This window comes from Bufo bufo, chromosome 9 (genome assembly GCF_905171765.1).
Source record: "Bufo bufo chromosome 9, aBufBuf1.1, whole genome shotgun sequence".
Taxonomy (NCBI): domain Eukaryota; kingdom Metazoa; phylum Chordata; class Amphibia; order Anura; family Bufonidae; genus Bufo; species Bufo bufo.
The window spans coordinates 104,141,866-104,163,844 of NC_053397.1; the positions used below are offsets into that span (position 1 = coordinate 104,141,866).

The 21,979-nt window shown below is 41.3% G+C and overlaps 1 protein-coding gene across 2 annotated transcripts in view; it reads right to left on the bottom strand.

Annotated features, from left to right (window-relative positions):
- Nucleotides 1–21,212, bottom strand: part of LOC120979502 (beta-1,3-galactosyltransferase 2-like) — a 77,803-nt gene extending 56,591 nt beyond the window's left edge. The window contains exon 1 of one of the 2 annotated variants that reach the window (XM_040408292.1): nt 21,153–21,212. The gene's annotated coding sequence lies outside the window, so the exon portion shown is untranslated. The remainder of the gene's footprint in view (nt 1–21,152) is intronic. The other variant, XM_040408291.1, reaches the window with a different exon arrangement.
- Between the last annotated feature and the right edge of the window lie 767 nt (nt 21,213–21,979).

Genomic DNA, 21,979 nt, shown 5'->3' on the forward strand with positions numbered 1-21,979 from the left:
GCTGTATTTCAAATGGCTGTATTTTAAATGGCTGAATCAAACCCCTGTATGTATAGGGGGGATCACACACGCCCTGAATCAGTGTAGGCCTGAAGTAAATATATCTTTGCACAAAAAGGCTGTATTTCAAATGGCTGTATTTCAAATGCCTAATTTAAACCCCTGTATGTAGAGGTGGTATCTCAGAGGGCCTGACCCTCTGTAGGCCTGAAGTAAATATATCTTTGCACAAAATGGCTGTATTTCAAATGCCTAATTCAAAACCCTGTATATATAGGGGGGATCACACACGCCCTTAATCAGCGTAGGCCTGAAGTAAAGATTTCTTTGCACAAAATGGCTGTATTTCAAATGGCTGTATTTTAAATGGCTGAATCAAACCCCTGTATGTATAGGGGGGATCACACACGCCCTGAAACAGTGTAGGCCTGAAGTAAATATATCTTTGCACAAAATAGCTGTATTTCAAATGCCTAATTTCAAACCCCTGTATGTATAGGGGGGATCACACACGCCCTGAATCAGTGTAGGCCTGCATTAAATATATCTTTGCACAAAATGGCTGTATTTCAAATGCCTAATTCAAACCCCTGTATGTATAGGGGGGATCACACACGCCCTGAACCAGTGTAGGCCTGAAGTAAATATATCTTTGCATAAAATGGCTGTATTTCAAATGGCTGTATTTCAAATGGCTGTATTTCAAATGCCTAATTCAAACCCCTTTATGTAGAGGTGGTATCTTACAGGGCCTGAATTCAATATTGGCGCAGCAAATGTCGGTATTTAAAATCTCTGAATGTAACCCAAATGTATTAAGGTTGTATCTCACAATGACATCTGCATCAAAGGCTGCCAACTAAATTTCTTGTGCCCAAATATGTGTTTGTTTAAAAACTGAATTTGACAGCAGTATATAAGCCTGTAATTTCACATGTGCTGATGCTGAAAGGCCTGAAAATAGCGTTTTTTTTTGTCAAAAGAGTGTTTTTCAAACTCCAGAAAATTATGGGTGTATTTCTACCTTAAATTGCACACTGACTAATACAGATGTTGTAGATTGCCAAAAAAGTCTTTTTTTGCTAACAGAATATGAAAGCTGTATATATTAAACTTGAATTTAATACTTGCAGATCTGGAAAATACAGTTTTATGAAAATATAGTGTGTTTTTCAAACCTTAGAAAATGATGGGTGTATTTCTACCTTAAATTGCACACTGACTAATACAGATGTTGTAGATTGCCAAAAAGTCATTTTTTGCTAACAGAATATGAAAGCTGTATATATTAAACTTGCAGATCTGGAAAATACAGTTTTTTTTTTTTTTTTTTAAAGTGTGTTTTTCAAACCCCAGAAAATGATGGGTGTATTTCTACCTTAAATTGCACACTGACTAATACAGATGTTGTAGTTTGCCCCCAAAAAGTTGTGATTTGCAATGTCTCAAAAGCTCAGATGCAGTGCTGGTGCACTGAGCATGCATAAAATGGCCGCCGCCGCCACCCACCTAACTAACAGAATTCTAAAAGTTTGTATTTTTTGGTCAATGAGCTCAGGGCAGGGTAAAACGATAGTGCCCTGCACCCACACAACTATTTGTCTGTAGATCGCTGAGTTAGATTCTCTCCATACAGTGACTGGATAATACACCATACAGTGACTGCATAACACTGGCATACAGTGACTGAATAACACCTCCATACAGTGACTGGATAATGCCCCCCATACAATAACTGGATAACAGGGTATAAGGGGTCTCAATACAGTATATGACTAAAGGCACAGTACAGGGTATAAGTGCGCACAGTGCAGTGTATAATATAGGGTCACAGCACAGGGTAGGATAAGGAGGCAAAGTATAGGGTATAAGAGGGGGCAGTACAGTATATGGTTATGGGCACAGTATAGAGTATGATTACGGTGCACAGTACAAGGTATAATAAGTGGGCACAGTACGGTGTATGACTAGGGGTAGAGTATAGAATATTATTAGGGTGCACAGTACAGGGTATAATAAGTGGGCACAGTACAGTGTATGAGTAGGGGCACTGTAGAGAGTATGATTAGGGTGCACAGTACAGGGTATAATAAGTGGGCACAGCACAGTGTTTGACTAAGGGCAGAGTATAGAATATTATTAAGGTGCACAGTACAGGGTATAATAAGTGGGCACAGTACAGTGTATGAGTAGGGGCACTGTAGAGAGTATGATTAGGGTGCACAGTACAGGGTATAATAAGTGGGCACAGCACAGTGTTTGACTAAGGGCAGAGTATAGAATATTATTAAGGTGCACAGTACAGGGTATAATAAGTGGGCACAGTGTATGACTAGGGGCAGAGTAGAGAGTATGATTAGGGTGTACAGTACAGGGTATAATAAGTGGGCACAGCACAGTGTTTGACTAAGGGCAGAGTATAGGGTTTAAAAGAGCACTGTACAGGTTATGACAAGAGTGCATAACACAGGATAAGGAGTACAGTACAGGGTATGGTAAGGGGCATAGTACAGTATATGACTAAGGGCACAGTATAGAGTATAAGAAGGGGTGTACCATTATCATACCCTGTACAGGGGTCCCGTGTGTTGGATCCTTGCCAATCATATGCTGAGGATAGATCATCAGTAAGAAAAAGCAGCAGAATCCCTTTAAGTCGCTGCAGAGGCCCCCATAAATAATCATTTTGTAGCGTCTTGCTGCTGTGTGAGCAGGTATATATGTAGCTGCAAAGTGGGCCCCAGAATGAATGAGTGCAGGGCATAAGGGAACATAGTACAGGTTAGGTGGCACAGTACAGGGTATGATAATGTGGAGTGTATCACAGAAGCCAACTACCTAAAATATAGCTTTTAATATAGACGTTTTAAAAAATTATTACACAAAATCCCTCACGTGGGGACTAATAAACATACGACACTTACAGACAGACACTGGAGGCCAGTTGAAAGTGACAGACAGGGTGGCTAATCGTGATAGTATACCCACAAGACAAACTATCCGGGTCACTAGTGTATCCCTATGGTGTCCCTGACCTTGACTCAGCCCAGAGATGCACCCTGATGGTGGGAACACTCCGTCCCCGTGCCTAGCCTGTCTGTCCTTAAAAGGCCCTTGTAGCAAAAAGACCCATATGGATGTCCGGGTCCTGCATCAACGATGATAGAAAAATACTAGCAGAAATAATGGTTATTCCACAGCAGTCAAAAAAGATAGTAATCACAGCTGTGAAAATGTTGGAACGTGCTAGAAAACGGCAAAATTTATCAAGATAGATAGCACTCTACCAACAGCATGAAGTATTATACTTTGTATGGGGTCTCTACACACGAGCAGAAATAACGGTTATTCCACAGCAGTCAATGAAGATGATAATCACAGCAGTGTAAATCAATGACCAGCCATGTTAGGGGGTGCTAGAAGATGACAGGGATGATAAACACAATTTATCAAGATAGATAGCAATCTACCAACAATAAAAAGTATAACACTTAATTTGATGTCTCAGTCTCAACGCGTTTCCCCTTCATTCCAAGGTTCATCAGGAGACTATATCAATAAGTATAGAGAAAATAGGTTGCTGCTACAATGAAGCGGCTACATGGCACCTTTTCAAAACAGGTAAAAGAAAGTAACCAAAATAGCTGGAGCACCCCGAGGCGGTGTTCCACCAATATAGACCAATATGATAATGTGGAATCTGCACCCCTGGACTTACTGATATTTGCCAGGCTGCCCATGAGTATCCACACGACCACCAGATAGGGAGTCTGCACTATGTGCCATTCCCATAACCTGGAAGCATGCTGGGAATCTGAGCCTTCTTTCCCTGGTCATTATGTGAGCAGGCCCCCGGGAATGGTAACCCGAGCAGCACTTTAGGGTCCATGCAGCTAGCAAGACGATTGGACAGACATGGAGCAGCTAGGCAGGCCTGTAACAGCGTTCTTGCTTCCTTACTTACCTGATGTTCCACCAATCAGCTCCTCCCCAGCTCTGCCTTATGCCGAGCGCTGTTGACTGCATGACTTCTCATAACCTGACTGCAGGGAGCTGTTGGCCCTGCACAAACCAAGCAGCCCCCCACCCGTAACCAGGTTAACCCCTGTGAGGGGGGTTGGAATATATAAAAACAAGTACGGTACTAATAATTAAAAAAAGTCATTTTCCTAGGCATCAAAAGGGACATAGATGCTCTTAATGAGAACATAGTCCTGCCACTTTACAAATCACTAGTCAGACCACACATGGAGTACTGTGTACAGTTCTGGGCTCCTGTGAACAAGACGGACAAAGCAGAGCTGGAGAGGGTTCAAAGGAGGGAAACTAAAGTAAAAACTGGAATGGGTGGACTACAGTACCCTAAAAGATTATAAAATTGTACCTATTACATGAGGTACAATCTCTACCATTCCCTTCACCCTTGGATAGTTTTACTTACTGTAGATTTCCTGTGTAATTCAGCAATTTCCTGGTTCATTTATTAGAAAAGTGACAAGCACAGAATAAACAGACAAACATTGTAAAAAAATTTGCAAAAGTGAGCTTGCATAAAATTTGGGGTTTTCTGGCACTTTTTGGGCACAAGAGTTTGATTAATTCCCTTCATAGTTTATATAACTATTGTCATTGCTTCTTGGTGAAAATTTGTGATTACTTTATGTGAATACGTGTAAAATATTTCAGCAGCAATGATTGGACGTTGTGAGAATTTGCAGTGACACCCCTTTGTAAAACCAAGTTGGTAATTTGTTTGTAAGTTTGTATTAGGAATACCAGTGGAACAGCACAACACAGAGTTATAAGAAAGGATGGAGCACGGAGCCATCACATGGCCCTTCATCATGGTGATGGATCATGTGATCCTCTAGCACCAGTGAAATCCATTTTTTAGAAGGACCCGACCCAGAAGAAGAGGGCGCCAAGGAGGTCCGGGCACAAACACCGCAGGGAACCAATCCTAACCAGGTCCAGCAACAGGACCCAGCCAAAATGAGTCGGAATATATTTCAGAAACAAGAGAATCTAGTGATAAATTTATCAAATACACCGCTTGATCCGAGCCAAATTACATTACTGAACAAGGGACTCGGCTTTGCTCCAACAAAGAATGTGAATCTATTTCTCCTGGATTTTGAAATGGCCAAGTTTTACCGTACCCTCCGTCTAAAGGCCCATATTGAGATCAGCAAACCAAGTTGGACAACCACTCAAGATTTTGAAATGGCCAAGTTTTATCGTACCCTCCGTCTTAAGGCCCATATTGAGATCAGCAAACCAAGTTGGACAACCACTCAAGATACATCTCCGTCATCAACCTTTGATATTAGAGCTCAGAAATGCAAACCCAGAAGCACATATGAACCCCATTATGACAATGATGCAGTAGAGACCTACATCTCTTTCGTGAAAATTGACCTGATGAAATTAGAAAAGAACTCCCATCTAAAAAAAGGTGAGAAATAATTTGAAAAGGTCTGAGAGAGCTGCACTAATTAGTCTTATGGATAATAAAGACATTGTCATAAAACCAGCTGACAAGGGTTCAGGGATTGTAGTTCTAGACAGGGAGGTTTTGAGACAATTAAATGATACTCATAAGTATATGAAGATAGAACAAGATCCGACAATTGGATTACAACAAACATTAAACAACATCATCTCTACAGCCTTAGAGGAGAGTATCATCAAAAAGAAACTGGCAGATTTATTGAGAGTAGATTACCCTAGAGTTCCAGTAATATACAGTACAGACCAAAAGTTTGGACACACCTTCTCATTCAAAGAGTTTTCTTTATTTTCATGACTATGAAGGCATCAAAACTATGAATTAACACATGTGGAATTATATACATAACAAACAAGTGTGAAACAACTGAAAATATGTCATATTCTAGGTTCTTCAAAGTAGCCACCTTTTGCTTTGATACTGCTTTGCACACTCTTGGCATTCTCTTGATGAGCTTCAAGAGGTAGTCCCCTGAAATGGTCTTCCAACAGTCTTAAAGGAGTTCCCAGAGATGCTTAGCACTTGTTGGCCCTTTTGCCTTCACTCTGCGGTCCAGCTCACCCCAAACCATCTCGATTGGGTTCAGGTCCGGTGACTGTGGAGGCCAGGTCATCTGGCGCAGCACCCCATCACTCTCCTTCATGGTCAAATAGCCCTTACTTTCAAAGTTTTCCCAATTTTTCGGCTGACTGACTGACCTTCATTTCTTAAAGTAATGATGGCCACTCGTTTTTCTTTACTTAGCTGCTTTTTTCTTGCCATAATACAAATTCTAACAGTCTATTCAGTAGGACTATCAGCTGTGTATCCACCTTACTTCTCCTCAACGCAACTGATGGTCCCAACCCCATTTATAAGGCAAGAAATCCCACTTATTAAACCAGACAGGGCACACCTGTGAAGTGAAAACCATTTCAGGGGACTACCTCTTGAAGCTCATCAAGAGAATGCCAAGAGTGTGCAAAGCAGTAATCAAAGCAAAAGGTGGCTACTTTGAAGAACATAGAATATGACATATTTTCAGTTGTTTCACACTTGTTTGTTATGTATATAATTCCACATGTGTTAATTCATAGTTTTGATGCCTTCATAGTCATGAAAAAGAAAACTCTTTGAATGAGAAGGTGTGTCCAAGCTTTTGGTCTGTACTGTACGTACTGCCCAAATCCATAAAAGCCTAGTCAACCCCCCTGGTCGTCCCATTGTATCAGGCTGTGGATCTATTTTCCAGCCAGCTGCGGTCATGCTTGACCAACTATTACGCCCATATGCACAATCTGGTAAGTCATTTATCTTAGACACCACAAATTTTCTGAACAAAACCTAGAGGTTCAGTGGAGCAATTGTTTTTTGGTTACTATGGATGAAACAAGTTTATATACGACCATCCCCACTGAATAAGGAATAAACTGCGTTAGGGAGATACTAATACAACAAAATGACTTCCGAAATGCTGAAAATCTATTCATCCTAGATTTACTGAATTTTGTGCTGAAAAGCAATTCCTTTCTTTTTGAGGATGATTTCTTTTTGCAGACAGCTGGAACCGCAATGGGGTGTGTGGCCCCGTCCTTTGCAGTAATATACATGAACTATGTTGAGGAACGTTTTGTATATACTCACCCTCTTTTCAAAAAATGTGGTTAAGATACATTGATAAGGTATTTTCTATTTGGCAGGGGGAAGCCGATGATTTACTGGAGTTCCACTCGGACCTGAACTCATGTACCAAATCCATTGCATTTTCTCTAGAAATGAGCCAGACCAAACTCTCATTCCTTGATGTCCTTCTTAAGATACAGAACAATTCACTTCAATTTGACTTATACTCAAAACCCACAGATAGAAACAGCCTTTTATGCTTCAACAGCCACCATCCACCAGGCTTAATAAGATCTCTCCCATTGTCACAATTATTGAGAGTTAAGAGAATAGTATCTGATCCACCTGTCATTGAGACAAGAATGACACAAATGACCAGGAAGTTCCCCAATCGGGAATTTCCCAAACAACTCCTAGACCAACAGATCGGACTAAGAGCCTATCTATTTTGAGATGAGTTACTTATAGAGGACCTTTCACTAGTTTAAAAACTAAAAACTAACTATATCAGTGGGCAGAGCGGCGCCCAGGGGTCCCCCTGCACTTACTAGTATGTCTGGGCGCCGCTCCGTTCGCCCGGTATAGGCTCCGGTGTCTGCAGCTCCCTCTGTTGTACTGGGCGGAGTTTTTGTATTAGGGTTGTCCCTTGCTGCAGCGCTGGCCAATCGTAGCGCACAGCTCATAGCCTGGGACTCCCAGGCTATGAGCTGTGCGCTACGATTGGCCAGCGCTGCAGCAAGAGACAACCCTAATACAAAAACTCCGCAAATTCAGACCTGCGGTTTGCGACTTTACCTGCGGTTGCGGCGGCTGTGGGGCGGTGCCATCGGGTCCCCATACGGCTGTGGGGGGGACCCGATGGCATGAAAGGCAGCGCGATGTCTAAGGAAGGCATCACACTGCCTTCCGGTGAAGAGCCTGTGAGATCCAGCCCCCTGAATCTCACAGGCCCCGGAAGCTGTATGAGTAATACACACAGTATTACTCATACAGCCAATGCATTCCATCACAGAAGTATTGGAATGCATTGTAAAGGAATATACCCCCCAAAGTTCAAATCCCAAAGTGGGACAAAAAATTAAGTGGAAAAAAAAGTTGAAAAAATAAAGTTTTCCCCCCAAAAAATTAAAAGTTTCAAGTAAAAATAAACAAAAACTTAATTTTCCCCAAATAAAGTTAAAAAAATTGGTACAAAATAGGGGTATCGCCGCGTCCGTATCGACCGGCTCTATAAACATATCACATCAACTAACCCCTCAGATGAACACCGTAAAAAAAAAAAAAAAAACTGTGCTAAATAAACAATTTTTTTGTCACCTTACATCACAAAAAGTACAACAGCAAGCGATCAAAAAGGCATTTGCCCACCAAAATAGTACCAATCTAACCGTCACCTCATCCCGCAAAAAATGATCCCCTACCTGAAACAATCACCCAAAAAATAAAAAACTATGGCTCAGAATATGGAGACACTAAAAATCTTTTTTTTTGTTTTAAAAAAGCTGTTATTGTGTAAAACTTACATAAATAAAAGTATACATATTTGGTATCGCCGCGTTCGTATCGACCGGCTCTATAAAAATATCACATGACCTAACCTCTCAGATGAACACCGTAAAAAATAAAAAATAAAAACTGTGCTAAATAAACAATTTTTTGTCACCTTACATCACAAAAATGTTTTTTAGCAAGCGATAAAAAAGTCATATGCACCCCAAAATAGTGCCAATCAAACCATCACCTCATCCTGCAAAAAATGAGACCCTACCTAAGATAATCGCCCAAAAACTAAAAAAAACTATGGCTCTCAGAATATGGTGACACTAAAACATGATTTTTTTTTTTTATGAGAATAACTGGGCACTGTCAGGATATCTGGACCATTTGAAATTTATTAGCATATAATATCATAAAATAACAATAAATAACAGTATATACTGGCGGTGATAATAATGAACTATCTATCTGTAATAACTATACCATAATACACAACATGCAGTACAACACTGTAAAACAAATGGAAAATTGTAATCTAAAATGTGATAAAATTCGAGGAATAAAATGGAAAGATCGATAATAAATCGTATGAATATTCGAACGAATATTCGTATGGGAAAGTCTCGTAACTAATGGTGGTGATAAAACAGTATCCTCTGGCAATGTCCCATTCGATATAATAACAGGGGTATCCGAAGATTCTACAATCCCAATACGCAAGCAGTGCACAGACTTTGAGCGGCGTCCCGCTTATAGCATCCACCAGCGGCGTCCCACTGGACTATCAGTAACAAGGTTTTTAAATGGCTGGATAAAATCGTTGGGTAAAATCGAACGGTCTTACCGTCTCCCTTGATAAGTCGACGAAGGTAATAAAATGGTCCTCTGGGTATATAGACCAATAGTTCGTCATAAATTCGCACACTGGCAATTGTTTGACACGTGTAGTCAGGCCTTCACCATGGAATCAGGCCTTACAGGTTGTATTCCGAATAAACCATTCGTGTGACAGACGATTCCTTCTTTGCGACAATCCAGTAAATTCTCCAGCTTCCCAAGTGGTCCAAAATTTGGGGTCCTGTCTAGGCTAGACGCGTTTCGGGGTATTGCATTACCCCTTCCTCAGTAGCTATCAGTCCCCTAAATTCCTTTCTTATATAGTGGATAAGCTATTCCCAAAACCTGGATCCAGTGTTCCAAAAACCTGGAGAGGATCAACTGTTTGGTCCACTCTGTCTCATTGCGTCTATTTCCATTTATCAAAATCCTCACAATATTATATACAATCCAATTACCAATATACCTTTAATATATATAAATAAACATATATGCTAAGTTACTCTAAAAATATATTATAGTCATGACATTCAAAATTTTAAATCACAATATAAAAAACGAAAGCATGCTCTAATTTGACTTTGCCGCTGAATATGCAAAAACCCTTTCATCCCTATATGGATATAAGCCTGGTGGTTCCAATAAAACAAAAAACGCATTTGACACCATGCGGTTTCCATGCGGTTCAGATGAGTTTTTTTCGGCAAACACCTTGGACACCTTTTTCTAGTCCTTCTGTCACGAGGGTGTCAAGAGCCACGCCTGACTCCGTTATACCCGGGGTCAGGAAGTCGCAGCGGGTGGCTGCGCGCTCTATGTCTAAAGACAGAGCTGTTTATTAATGGTAGCTTTCTGGCTTTGCCTTGCAATCCTTTTTGGCTCACTCAGGGATCCGTAGCTTCTCCTCCTCAGCTGTTTCTTGTCCAGCAATCCCAACCTCCTTATATTCCCATCTCTCACTTCTCTGGTTGCCAGATATAGAGCTTCCTGCCTGGACTTCTATACTGACCCACTGGAGCTGTGTAGCTGTGTTCCCTGGTTGTTGTTCCAGAACGTTACCCTCCGGATCCCTGTTGGGCCTTGGTGGTCTGCTGTTGTCGCCCACCTGGGATTATATGTTTGTCTGTATTATCTGTCCTCTCCTTGGTGTTTTCCTCTTAGTGTCAGTGGTGCGGACTAGTGATCCCACCGCCCCGTTCACTACATAGGGCTCATCTTAGGGAAAGCCAGGGTTTAGGCACGTGATCGGCGTACGGGTGAGGAACCCGTCTAGGGACGTCAGGGCAGTTAGGTGCCAGCCGCAAGGTGAGTCAGGGGTCACCATCTTTCCCTCTCCCTTGGACAGGGCCTTCCCATTTCCCTCCCTTTGCGTGACGTCGGTCATTACACCTTCTGTATTCATTATAGTGTCCAGAAACAAAATCTAAGAGAAATATACTCTAAAAATTGTATGTAATCACCACCTAATGATTTATCGATGGGCCATATATACTCTGATGATCTACCTTACTCGAAAATCTTCATACAATATATTCCACAGTGATATTCAAATTATTCCAGATAATGTGGTATTGAGTGGAAGCCCACTGCTAAGGGCAAACCCCCCTATTATCAAATAATAGGTGGGGTTACACCATCAGCAGGGGGCGTCCACCCACTCTATAAGAAGCCGAATAATTCAAATTCGGCATTGAGCCCCCCTGGAAGCAAAGTATTTAATTCAAAAATACGTTGTGTTTCCAGTCTTGACATTTTACTGATGTGGTTGCCCCCCCTCCAATCTTTGTGAACCTTATCAATGGCTGCAAACTTAAGGCCGGTTGGGTTTTGATTGTGTACTACCTTAAAGTGGTTGGACAATGAATGTGTTTCCAAACCTTTCCTGATATTGGTCATGTGTTCGGAAATTCATTTTTTTAAAGTCCTTTTGGTCCTCCTTACGTATTGTTTCCCGCAGGGACATTCAATCACGTAGATGACTTCTGTCGAATTACATGACAAAAATTCCCCAATTTTATGTTTATGCTTATTTGTAGCAATTTCGTTCGTTCTACGTGGGAAATCTGTGATCTTGCAGTTTCCACATTGTCCACACCTAAAGAAGCCATTAATATTTGCCCAACTCTGAACTGAACAAATTTGTTTACTTTCTTTCTTAATGGTTAGGGCCACTTTGATATTTAGACATGAGGCTTTAGTAAATGTGATAAGGGGGTTAGATGAAGTAATGGGGCCCAGTATCTTATCCTTTTTTATTAGATGCCAATGTTTGTTTATTATCTTTCTAATTCTCTTATACTCACTGTAAAAAGGTAAAATCATACGGAGGTCAATTTCCTTCTGTTCTTTCTTTACTCCTTCCTTTTCTTTAAAGAAATTCTCTCTTTTCATATCCCTTACTTTATTGAGTGCTCCATCTAGAAGTTCCATGGGGTATTCTTTTTCTAAAAATGCTTTTTTCATTTCTACTTCTTCCTTCTCGAATTGGTCGTTTAGTGTGCAATTGCGTTTTATCCTCCGAAACTGGCCCTGAGGAATATTAATGAGCCAGCTTGGGAGGTGGCAACTGCTATAAAGGATATAACTATTTCTGGTTGCTGGTTTAGTGTATGTACAACATTTTAATTTATTATTCTCAACATAAATGTTTAAATCCCGAAATTCAAATTTTTCATTGTTTATCGCTCCCGAAAATTTAAGATTAAAAATATTTAAATTAATTTCCTTTTAAAAATCGTCCAACTTTTCCCTTCCAGATTTCCATATAAAAAATACATCATCGATATATCTTTGCCAGAGCACCAGGTCCGTCCCCAGTCGGGGGGCAATGCATTGTCCCTCCCAATTAGCCATAAATAAATTTGCATAACTGGGTGCGAACCTTGTGCCCATGGCTGTACCTCGAGTCTGTAAATAACACCCCCCATTGAAATTAAAATAATTATGGGATAGAATAAAATCGATACTATCAATTAAAAATTCCACTTGTTTTTGGGCTAAATCACACTCTTCCTGCAGTTGGGATCTCACTGCTTCCATACCTTTTGTGCATGATTAATCACTGTGTACAACGATTGTACATCCAGCGTGCCCATCAGCCAAGTCTCTTCAAATGCCATATTCTCTATTAATTTAATTATTTGTGTGGTATCCTATGTGTACGACCGAGTTTTCTTCACCCTCGGTTGTAGCAATACATCTATATATTGAGATAAATTACAAGTCATGGAATCAATCCCCGATACAATTCAGCGTCCTGGAGGATTGACCATGTCCTTGTGTACTTTAGGTATTGTATAGAAGACTGGTGTCCGTGGGTATTTATTGATAATAAAATCGAATTCTTCTTGTTTTAAAATCCTGCATTTGCTCCCTCCTTTACACAAATCTACCAGTTCTTTATAAAATATTTGTGTCGGGTCTCCTGTCATTTTTCTACAGGTTGGGCCATTTATATGGATACACCTTAATAAAATGGGAATGGTTGGTGATATTAACTTCCTGTTTGTGGCACATTAGTATATGTGAGGGGGGAAACTTTTCAAGATGGGTGGTGACCATGGTGGCCATTTTGAAGTCGGCCATTTTGAATCCAACTTTTGTTTTTTCAATAGGAAAAGGGTCATGTGACACATCAAACTTATTGGGAATTTCACAAGAAAAACAATGGTGTGCTTGGTTTTAACGTAACTTTATTCTTTCATGAGTTATTTACAAGTTTCTGACCACTTCTAAAATGTGTTCAATGTGCTGCCCATTGTGTTGGATTGTCAATGCAACCCTCTTCTCCCACTCTTGACACACTAATAGCAACACCGCAGGAGAAATGCTAGCACAGGCTTCCAGTATCCGTAGTTTCAGGTGCTGCACATCTCGTATCTTCACATCATAGACAATTGCCTTCAGATGACCCCAAAGATAAAAGTCTAAGGGGGTCAGATCGGGAGACCTTGGGGGCCATTCAACTGGCCCACGACGACCAATCCACTTTCCAGGAAACTGTTCATCTAGGAATGCTCGGACCTGACACCCATAATGTGTGCGGGTCACATGGGTGGGGAGGAGGCTGGGGCGTGAGTGTTTGTCCGGTTGCTAGGATACCTAACACTCTGTGCTATTGTCTTATGACTCCTCCTCCTCCTGGTGTGCCGTGGGTGGTGATTCACCGATTGGTCCGGCATCTGTATGATGTCTCTGGGGCGATACTAGGGTGACGTAGCAGGGCCGGCCCATCGGTGATGTCAATGGGCCGGTTCGATATCGGGGGCGGTGCTCGGCTGACACGTTGGGTCCAGCCTATCGCTGGTTTAGGTGGGCCGGTCTTTCAGTGATGTAGTGACTCGCACGGTTATCCCTTATTGGACAGTATTTGGATGACGTGGCAGGCCAGGCCCATGGCTTATGTCAGTGGGCCGGTCTTTCGTGAGGTATCTGGATACTATCAGGGGCGGTGCTTGGCTGACGAGTTAGGTCCGGCCTATCGCTGGTTTAGGTGGGCCGGTCTTGTGTGATGCAATAGCTCACAGGGGTTGTCCCCTATTCGGCAGATCTCTGGGTGACAGTTTTTTGTTTTTGTTTTTTTTTAAAAAGAGGGGTTGCGTTTTCGCTTCTAATGGATCTTATTATTCTCGGTAAGCGATGGGCGGTGACTTCGTGTGGTCACGTGATAATTCTGTCATGCAACACATATTTTGGGGGGTTGTTTTTACTCAAATGTCGCATGTAGTAAGTCAGATCTGGACTAGAGGGGCAAGTTTTAGATAGAGGGATCGCAGATATGCTGCATGTGTCTGCCAAGCACCGCCCCTGATAGTATCCAGATACCTCACTGAAAGACCGGCCTACTGACATAAGCCATGGGCCTGGCCTGCCACGTCATCCAAATACTGTCCAATAAGGGATAACCGTGCGAGTCACTACATCACTGAAAGACCGGCCCACCTAAACCAGCGATAGGCTGGACCCAACATGTCAGCCGAGCACCGCCCCCGATATCGAACCGGCCCATTGACATCACTGCACCAGCACCACTGAGAATGGTCTGATTTTTCTTCACTTCTCTGCAGAGTGTGAAGAGTGGGAGAAGAGGGTTGCATTGACAATCCGACACAATGGGCACATTGAACACATTTTAGAAGTGGTCAGAAACTTGTAAAAAACTCATGAAAGAATAAAGTTACGTTAAAACTAAGCACATCATTGTTTTTCTTGTGAAATTCCCAATAAGTTTGATGTGTCACATGACCCTCTTCCTATTGAAAAAACTAAAGTTGGATTCAAAATGGCCGACTTCAAAATGGCCGCTATGGTCACCACCCATCTTGAAAAGTTTCCCCCCTCACATATACTAATGTGCCACAAACAGGAAGTTAATATCACCAACCATTCCCATTTTATTAAGGTGTATCCTTATAAATGGCCCACCCTGTATTAAGATCCATAAAGTGACACAAAGCATCTAGAATCTCCGAGCTACCACAAGAGTGTGATTATCACCACATTATAACATTAAAAGTGGCAAACCAGCGTTCTAAAGATGATGGCCAGGCATAGTAACTCGGAGATAGGACATTACGATCTAGATGGAGGTGCACTATAATTTTTTAGTGGGCTTAAATTTCATGGTTTGATTTTCTCAATAAAGAGTAAATGGCTTTCGGTCATATGGTATTTAGTAATTTATTTACCCTTAACTAGTGATGAGCGGGAGGTGCCATATTCGATTTCACGATATTTCGCGAATATTCGATTGAATATTCGTCTTATATTAGTCGAAATCGAATATTCGTCATTATGCTATTTATCGTGAATAATATGCGATTTAATTAATTGCGTATTGCGATTTTGTGTATTTTACGAATATTCGCCATATTGCTATATATTCTTGTTTTAGAATATGACGAATATGACGAATATTCTAAAAAACAAAGTTATAGCAATATAGCGAATATTCGTAAAATACACATATAGACTGAAATTTCACTAATGTAGTGCTATAATCTTTTTTTTTTGTCTAATTTTTTTTGTCTCTTTCTGAATCAGTTTCTAAATATTCTTGTCTTACAATATGACGAATATTCTAAAAAACGAATATATAGCACTATATCACATATATTAGTTTTTTAGAATATTCATTCCCCCCCCCCCCAATTAGTACAGTTATTGACCTTTGGCATACTCCTCCCCGACAAGCGTCCCCGTCACCATGGGAACGCCTTGTGGTTAGAATATACCATCGGATCAGAGTTTTCACGATCTAACTCAGATACGATGGTATATTCTAACCACCAGGTGTTCCCATGGTGATGGGGACGCTTGAAGTTAGAATATACCGCCAGGGCGCTGTGATCAGCGCAATTAACCCCTCAGGTGCGGGTTAGTTGCGCTGATAACAGCGCCCTGTGCACCCTCCCCCCCACCTCCCCAGTATTAAAATAATTGGTGGCCAGTACGCCCCCCCTCCCCAGTATTAAAATAATTGGTGGCCAGTGCGCTCTAACTCCCCCTCCCCCCCTGGAAGTCGCCACAGGGTCCCCCTGTCCCCCTTCCCCCCCGTCATTGGTGACAGCAGGCAGTTCCGATCGAGTCCCAGCGTAATGGCCGCGCTTAGATCGGTTACCATGGCAGCCAGGACGCTACTGAAGTCCTGGCTGCCATGGTTAGTTAATCACTCAGCAGCATTTACTTACCTCTCCTCCTTCTGAGAACTCACAGGTCTATGCGGCACATTGCTGAAGGCATATGCGGCGCATAGACCTGTGAGTTCTCAGAAGGAGGAGAGCCCCACAGGTAAGTAAATGCTGCTGAGTAAAACTGCCTGCTGCCACCAATGACGGGGGGGAAGGGGGACCCTGTGGCCACTGCCAGGGGGGGAGGGGGACCCTGTGGCCACTGCCACCAATGATTTTAATACTGGGGGGAGGGGGGTTAGGGCGCACTGGCCACCAATTATTTTAATACTGGGGAGGGGGGGCGCACTGGCCACCAATTATTTTAATACTGGGGAGGTGGGGAGGAGGGCGCACAGGGCGCTGTGATCAGCACAATTAACCCGCACCTGAGGGGTTAATTGCGCGGATCACAGCGCCCTGGCGGTATATTCTAACTTCAAGCGTCCCCATCACCATGGGAACGCCTGGTGGTTAGAATATACCATCGGATCTGAGTTAGATCGTGAAAACTCAGATCCGATGGTATATTCTAATCACCAGGCGTTCGCATAGTGACGGGGACGCTTGTCGGGGAGGAGTATGCCGAAGGGCAATAACTGTACTAATTGGGGGGAAAAAAATGAATATTCTATAAAACGAATATATGTGATATAGTGCTATATATTTGTTTTTTTTTGAATATTCGGCAATGACGAATATTCAAAAAAATGTATATATTCGATATAGTGCTATATATTAGATTTTTAGAATATTCTGCATTTTTTACCATCTAAACTCTTGATTCCTCCCTGCTTCTTGCTTGTGGGCCAATGAGTCATTGGCCCACAAGCATTTTAAGCAGGAAGGAATCATGTGTTCAGATGGAGAAAATGACGAATATTTGATGTAACGAATATATATCACTATATTCGCAATATTTGCGAATTATCGAAGTTGCGATATTCACGATTAATATTCGCTATGCGAATATTCGTGCTCAAAACTACCCTTAACCTGGTATAGGTCTTGCTTTATTTTGTTACACCTAGAGGCTCAGCTCTCTCTGCAACTGCTGCCCCCTCTCCACTCTGACAGGGCCAGGCCATCACACCTGACCCTGCCAATCAAAGTGGAGAGGGCAAAGCAGTTGCTAAGAGACCGGAGCCTCTAGGTGTAATGGCAACTGATGGATAATTTGCATATATTCAAACATAATTTTTCTCAGCACTGCGGGCACATATGAACCAACACAGATGCTTTCAGCTGCCAAGCATATATGCAACTGGTCAGCAAGTTTCATAGATACAAAGATGCCCTATAAAGGAGCTGTCTGGTTTCACTAAGAAACTGGACAACAGTGGGGAATAGGCCTCTCTGTTCCCATTCATTGACAGCATGTAACCGCTGCAGCCAATTACTGGCTTCAGTGGGGCGCTGAAGGGGGTCATGTGTTGTCAACGTGATGTTATTACCATTGCAGCTGGGTAAACAGAGACTGGATCCTCTAGGTAAGTATAGCATATTTCTTTATTGCAGTTTTCAGTTTTGTCTAGCTTCACACTGCAACTGAACAAGCCCTTTAAATGAATCCATCATTTTTGGATTATACAAAATCCACTTGATATGTAGAAGTTGGCCAAGATTAGTAGATTCTACATTCAGATACGAAAGTTTCATAAATAAGGGAAAAATTAAATACTATCTTTGGTGAAAAATGGACTATGTAGATGGAAACTGGAAATGATAAAAGGGGTAGGAAAAGATAGGTGCATTCCTGTCATTTTATTATTTGTGTTCCTTTTTTTCTTTTCAATTCATCATTGTAATATATATATATATTTTTTATTTCTCTTTTGACTCTAAGGTATCTCTTTTGAAAATCAGGAGAGATACAGAAAATTCGATGAATCTGAACTCCAAATCTCAAAGGGTCATCTGTAGCGAATGTTTCCATATAGCTCTGCACTTGACTTTTTCCCCATAAGAAAACAATGAGGTTACATGTGAGTTCTGGTACGGCAGCAACTTTATGATGACTCTCAGGCAACCTCATGTTGCAGTCTGCCCTTGCCATACCACATACATAAGTTCATTAATAGAGATTGCCGCACAATTTGTTATTTAGCATCAGACCCGGAGGCTAAGTTCACATAAAAAAAAGGGGGTCAGTCAGCACATCCCAAAGCGCAGGGGCACGTTGCTATGGCTGAGAACAAGACTGTTGAACAAAATATTGTTCAAATTATATGATAGCCGCTATGGCACATAACAGGTATATTTAGTGTTAGGAACCCGTCTAACTAGAGATTGCCTTGTATCTCTAACTTATTAGTTCAGCATTTGCTATTATGATGCAATTTTGTACTTTATTTGGTTTGCAGTGAGCTGTTACATTGCTTGTTTTGTTCAACAGTCTAAGTTCACATAAGGTGTACACCTTGGAACTAGAATGGAAATCCACATCAAAATCTGAATATAATACTTGCAGATTTTCATGCAGATTTGGTTGTGAATTTCAATAGCAATCAATGGATTTAAATGATTTAACAAAAATAGGTAGCTTCCTCTGTCACCCGACTTGAATCCCAGAATACTCGTTCGCTAGGTGCTGGTGTATATTTTGAGTTTGACTTTCATTCACAAAACTGGCATAAGTCATCTACAATTTATTCTCTAAAACAGGTGCCCAAACCCACTTTTGTTAAATGTGGCAATGTAAAAGGGTCCATTTTTGTGCAAAACGGGGCTAGTGCAAAAATGTATGACTTCTTGCCACCACTTTTTCTGGTGCTGGGTGTTTGACAAATCTCCCCTAGAGTGCCCAAGGTAAAAAAAACAAGAGGAAACAACTTTTGATTTAATAATAAGTGCTTCTATTGTGCACACGTTTAGTTTAAAAAAAAAAAAACATACTTATTTGGTGTTGCCACAATGATCATGGCCAGTAGAAAATAGTTAATGTATTATTTATACTACACTGAACTGAAATAATGGCTGAGAGACTCTTTTTTTCATTCTACATTTAAAGGATAACTGTCATGTTTTCATAAAAAAAATCTATTTTAGCATACATATGTTACTGCTGCAGCAGCATTATGCATAAAGCAATCTTTAGTTTCTTCAAATACCACTGTTTTCCTTGAGTTTTCCCCTTAGTTACGACTGTCTTGAATCCTACAATATGAGGATCTTCTCAAGATGGCTCCTCTGCCAGTTCTCTGAGGCCAAAACTGCTTTCCCTCACTTCACATACACATTTGCTGTAGATAGCAGCTTCCTGCCAGCCAATAAGATTGCATTACTAAAAGACACTCCTCCTCACTCTGAAGCCTAAGGGCTCTTTCACACTTGCGTTCTTTTCTTCCGGCATAGAGTTCCGTCGCCGGGGCTCTATGCCGGAAGAATCCTGATCAGTTTTATCCGAATGCATTCTGAAAGGAGAGAAATCCGTTCAGGATGCATCTGGATGTCTTCAGTTCCGGACCGGAACGTTTTTTGGCCGGAGAAAATACCGCAGCATGCTGCGCTTTTTGCTCTGGCCAAAAATCCTGAACACTTGCCGCAAGGCCGGATCCAGAATTAATGCCCATTGAAAGGCATTAATCCGGATCCGGCCTTAAGCTAAACGTCGTTTCGGCGCATTGCCGGATCCGACGTTTAGCTTTTTCTGAATGGTTACCATGGCTGCCAGGACGCTAAAGTCCTGTTTGCCATAGTAGTAGTGGGGAGCGGGGGAGCAGTATACTTACCGTCCGTGCGGCTCCCCGGGCGCTCCAGAGTGACGTCAGGGCGCCCCACGCGCATGGATGACGTGATCGCATGGACACGTCTTCCATGCGCATGGGGCGCTCTGACGTCACTCTGGAGCGCCCTGGGAGCCGCACGGACTGTAAGTATACTGCTCCCCCGCTCCCCACTACTACTATGGCAACCAGGACTTTAATAGCGTCCTGGGTGCCATAGTAACACTGAACGTATTTTGAAGACGGATCCGTCTTCAAATGCTTTCAGTACACTTGCGTTTTTCCGGAAAATGGAGTACACCCCGGATCCAGACAACGCAAGTGTGAAAGGGCCCTTATGCAGGTATGCAGTGTGAAGGACCGCCCCTCTGTCTTCTGTTTACATTAAGTTGGGAGACGAATGAGCCCTTGCAACGGTCTTTTAAGGGAGCAGTGAAAAATTAAAAAATATTGCATCCTGAAGATTAAAAAATGTCTTAAAGGGGTTGTCTCACATCAGCAAATGGCATTTGTCATGTAGATAAAGTTATTACAAGCACCTACTAATGTATTGTGATTGTCCATATTGCCTCCTTTGCTGGCTGGATTCATTTTTTCATCACATTATGCACTGTGGTATCCAGGGATTATTACTACCCCGCAATCCAGCAGCGGTATTCGTGTTTGCACACTATAAGAAAAAGCGCCAGTCTCTCTGGTGGCCGGGAGCGTGGGAGTCCTTATAGGCCAATGCTTTTTCCAGATTGCAGGGTATCGTAACCTCTGGAAACAAGCAGTGTATAATGTGATAGAAAATGAATAAATCCAGCAAAGGAGGCAATATGGATAATCACAATAATTTAGTAAGTGCCTTGTATCAACTTTCTCTACATGATAAATACCATTTGCTGAAGTGAGACAACCCCTTTAATGAGTTAAAATGTAAAACCTTATTCATTAACATTGCGGTGTGCCTTGTTTTAGAAATCCTGTGATGACCCAGCTGTATATAGTAGCTCTATAATGCATAGATTTGTAACAGATATACAGGCACCTATTATATAGTAACTAATTTTCTGGCCCCTTATGCATGAATTTTGAATTTTATTAAATTTTCCTTCAGGAAGTGCGTAATTATGAATATATGATGTATTACAGCATTGTATCTTGTAATGCTTTGTATGTAATTTTATGTACCTTTTATTTTTAACAAAGAATATTTTATATAATTAAGAGAATGGCACAGTCCTTAACAATCATACCTTAGAAATCATAATTAGTTTAAAATAAGTTATGTCTTATCAAGAAAAATCAGTTTGAGTAAAGTTCACCTACCGGGATCTGAGTTCTAAACACAGCGCATGCTGAAAATGAGTCAGGCAACAGGTAAGGCACAATGTACTGACTGATGTGGGAGCAGAAAGGTGGAGCTACAACACCTAGATGTTTAACCCTTACAGCTCTGCAGCCATTCTAACAGTTGCTGTATATAGGAATTGGAGGAAATACAGAACAATACACCGGTATTAAAAACCTACCTAAAAACCTGTAGAACAGGCAATAAGACAATGTATAAAGGAAGACTGTATGGAAGCTGCAGGTACTGTATACTAACCATAATATTCTGTATTCCTAATACCACATACCCAATTCTTCTCTCCATGGATGATTTCCATATGCTGTTCTATCACTTTTCAGTACTTGTTATTATTTAGACTGTGTAAAATAGTGATAATATAAAAATTTTCAGATAAGGTAGATTACATAGACAGGTTTTTGCAGTATTTTCACTGATGCTCAGTGTTTTGCTTTTTTGTGGGCTAAAACACTGAGACAGGAAGTCAATTAAAAATATAAAAGGAAATATATACATGTCTAAATACATAGCATTGGGGTATTTTTGTAGTGTTTTGAGGGTCACTGGCATATAAAAATGTAGCATGCCCTAGGTATCTAAGAAAAATGCTGCATTTTTCCTACTTTTTTTTATCCCTTACTTTTTTTTTTTTTCTTCAGAAAACGGCAACAAAGCATTCACTTAGTCAGTATGGAAATATAAAACAACACTAGCTCAGTTTTGTTTTTTTCATGTGTTTTCACATAGGCTTCTCTATCGAAATTGAAAATGCATGGAAATTAGTGGCATTTTTTTCAAAGCTACA